This window comes from Sminthopsis crassicaudata, chromosome 3, assembly GCF_048593235.1.
Source record: "Sminthopsis crassicaudata isolate SCR6 chromosome 3, ASM4859323v1, whole genome shotgun sequence".
Classification (NCBI taxonomy): Eukaryota; Metazoa; Chordata; class Mammalia; order Dasyuromorphia; family Dasyuridae; genus Sminthopsis; species Sminthopsis crassicaudata.
Genome location: NC_133619.1, coordinates 643179609 through 643183370, shown reverse-complemented (window position 1 = coordinate 643183370; position 3762 = coordinate 643179609).

The following is a 3762-nucleotide window of genomic DNA, read 5'->3' as shown; positions in this document are numbered from 1 at the left end:
AACCTGGTCATGAAGAATAGTTTGCAAAATGAGATATTTTTGCATTATAATTGATCCTTTGATTTCTGGAACATAAATAAATAAAATAACAGCACACAACAAAAGATAAATTACATATAAAGAGAGATGGTGAGAAGACTATTTTTTGGAGTTTTGCAAATATAATCTGAAAAGCTTTAAAGGAAAGGTTAAAAAAAAAGAAAGCTGTCCACTTATATTGACCAAAGTTGAGTCTATAGAGAATTACAGCCAGGTCCTGGTTAGTGTGTATAAAGAATCACAAATGTACACATGATTCACATTCACATTGCATTTTTCCATTGGGCTCTAGCCAGTGGGTATATTTTTCATAATAATAACTCTGAATAATGAAACTTAGAAGGCATAGGACTCCTTTATGGAATTCATCATTTGCATTAATTCAGACCTAATTGTAGCCCAAATTTAGAGAAAACAATAGAGGGTGAGATACTGAGGAATTCAGAGGAAACAAAATCAAAGAAAGGAGTGAAAGCCATGCTATCCCATGTCCATAAATAAAATTAAAGTAGAGCTATCAAGATGATGAATTAGCCTAATACCAAGGTCCATTTTGAATAAAAATAATGAAAAATTATCAAATGAGACTTTAAGCCCACAGTCAACAAGCCAGGCCCTGTGCTGAAAGAGTTTACATTTTAATAGGGGAAGCATAGTCAGGAGGGAGTGTTGGCCAGGGAAGCCACAAGTTTGGGAGTGGAATTGGAGAGTGTCTGAAGCAGGCCAATACAGGCTGGTATTTTAATAGGTTAGATTCTGGGGTGTAGCATTTCACAGGTCACATAAGCAGCTTTGCTTAACTATAAATAAAACTTTACAAAGTTGGTTCTTCAACAAGGACACCCTGAGCTGATTCTGCCTGGTGTAGCTTCCTTGCACCAGTTGTCCATCAGGATTTGCAACCAAGTAGCCTTGAATACTGGGAGCTCCTTCTGGACATCTGGTATTCAAGTGACCAGGAAGGGATGTCAATCACTAGAGCCAGAGAGGGACAAGACTAATCTTAAGTCCTTTAAAGGAAATACTAGCCTGGTTGGCCTGAGGAGAGGGGTTATATGCCAGAAGGAGATTGGCTGAGGCATACTTTGCAGGAAAGTTGAGGCTAATTTGGTAACCTTTCCAGTCACAGGTGAAAGAAATGGGGGGGGGGGAGTAAGATTTCATGGTAGGCCATGAGAAAGAGCAGTGTAGTGAATCTGTGAAGAGCAGGTTTTGAGGAAAGCATCAGAATCCAGAATGGAGCTATCAGCTGAATCAGGTGTTGTGGAGCTCTTGGAGCATGGTTAGATATCAAAAAGTGCCAAGGTGATTACTCCAAACTAACCCATGCCAATCACCTTGACTTTGGTCTTACCACATTGATGACCCTGAAGGACAGAGTGAGGCTGATGACTTTGTCTAACTCAGCCTCACATAAAGACAATTGATGCAGGAATTAAAAGAGACCAACCTTACTGTTTTATCATTTTTACCTAAATCAAAGTCCCATGGACACAAGAAAATGATAAATCAGCAGGGGCAGATACACCGGGAGCTGTAATCACAACTCACCAGAGACTCAAGCTGTAGAGCTGTCTTCTCCCTGGATTGAATCAGAAGTGCACCTTGACAGTCCCCAGTTCTCTGAGCAGGCTTTTTGTTAAAGGACCACACTATGTGCCTCCTGGAATGAGAAATGGACTAAAGTGCCCTAAATAATTGTATGAGGATAATGTTGGTTGTGAGAGGATGAGATGTGCAAGTCTTCAGTAATAAGTGATCGTTGCTGTTTCTGACTGTAACCCTCTCAAGGAATATGTCCTATAGTCTGTGCCAACTCTTTATTAAAGTGTATTCTAAGCACATTGATGATGAGGATCTCCAGGTCTTTATATAAAGATTTTCTTTGACCCTATGAGGGTTTGTTATGGTGAGATAATATACACTGATGAGGGTGTTTGGGTGCTTTCCACAATGGAGATCACATTTTAATGTACCTGTTGTCACTCCTTCAGTAGGCATAGAAATTTATTGAGTAGATTAGTCAATTAGGTAACTAGAATTCAAAATCTCCTCCTGCTTCATACCTCTCCTCACCACCATGGCCAATCCAGAAAAATATGGATCCCATTCCAACTCTAGTACGCTGACTTTCATTTGTCCACCTTGGTTAGCTCTGGGCTATTTGAATGTGACACCTGCTGATTTCTTTCACAAGAGATGTTCATCTTTTAGAATTACTGAGTTTTGCGCTGTGCACATGTTCCCTCCATCAGTGGTAAGTGGAATCATCTTTGCAAAAGTGTTTGTACATTTTTTAACATGCAGAGTGGGTTTCATGCCTGCTTCAAGCCTCAATAAGCAGAGGGTCTTCTTCTTTTCCATCTCTCTCCAATGGGCAAGGCAGATAGAGCTCATTGGCACCCATTGGATTCCTGCTCTCTTTGCAGACACACAAGCAAACCTTCTGCCCCAAGCAGTTATTCTGTCTGGTCCCTCCCATTCACTGCTCTCCAGATGTCGCCACATCACTTGGCAATTATCTAAAGATATTGGAGCTGCTAGTACTGGACACTGGCCTTCTAGCACTTTATGAAACCTGTCTGACAGAGCCAGTGCATCTTCATCAAAAATGTTTAAAAATTAACAATATAAAGAGCTAAGTTTAGAAGTTCTTTAGGGTTATCTGTGCCTCCCCCTCTTTTTAGTTTTTGGAGAAGCATCTGGATGTCTCTGTTCCTCATCTCCACTATTGCCTGTCCTCAAGGATTGAAGGGTATGCCGGTGGTGTGTGAAATCTGATACTGTGCACAAAAGTGTGCAAAATGTTTACAAGTAAAGGCAGAAGAGCAGCTAGATGGCACAGTGGATAGAGCTTCAACCCTGAATTCAGGAGGATCTGAGTTCAAATGTGGTCACAAACACTTAATGCTTCCCAGATGTGTGATCCTGGGCGAGTCACTTAACCTCAATTGCCTAAGCAAAAAAAACCCCAAAAAACAAAAAACCAATATGCAGGTCCTTTGTCTGTTTTTATTGCTTGGGGCACACCCATGATTGCAAAAGCTTGTATAAGGAATTCAGTGGCCACTCTGGCTGTCTCTTGCTGCTGGTATTGCAAAAGTGAATCCTGAAAAGGTGTCTACCACAAGGTGGATAAAAGACAGATGACCAAAAGATTTATAATGGGTCACATCCATTTGCCAAATTTCACTGGGTGTCAAACTACGAGGGTTCTTCCCTGGAGGGAGAGTAGGATCATGGAAAGGAAGGCTAGCTGGACAGGCTTTTACTATGCTCCTGGCTTCCTCTTTTGTTATCCCAAATTGCAAACATAAAGCTCCAGCAGCCTCATGACATTTAGAATGAGTTTCTTGGGAAGCCCGAAATAGAGACATATTGGCTAACATGGTGAGAAGACAAGCTGCTTTTGTTTCCAAGAAAAATAGTTCCTAGGATAGCAGTATGAGAGTGAACATGGAAGAGGTAATACTTACCTGGATGCTTTCTCCCTTGCTCTTTTTTTTTTTTTTTATTTTTATTTTATTTTATAATTATAACTTTTTTTTTGACAGTACATATGCATGGGTAATTTTTTACAACATTATCCCTTGCACTTATTTCTATTCAGATTTTTTCCCTTCCTCCCCCAACCCCGTCCCCCAGATGGCAGGCAGTCTTATACATGTTAAATATATTACAGTATATTCTAGATACAATATATGTGTGTAGAACCGAATTTCT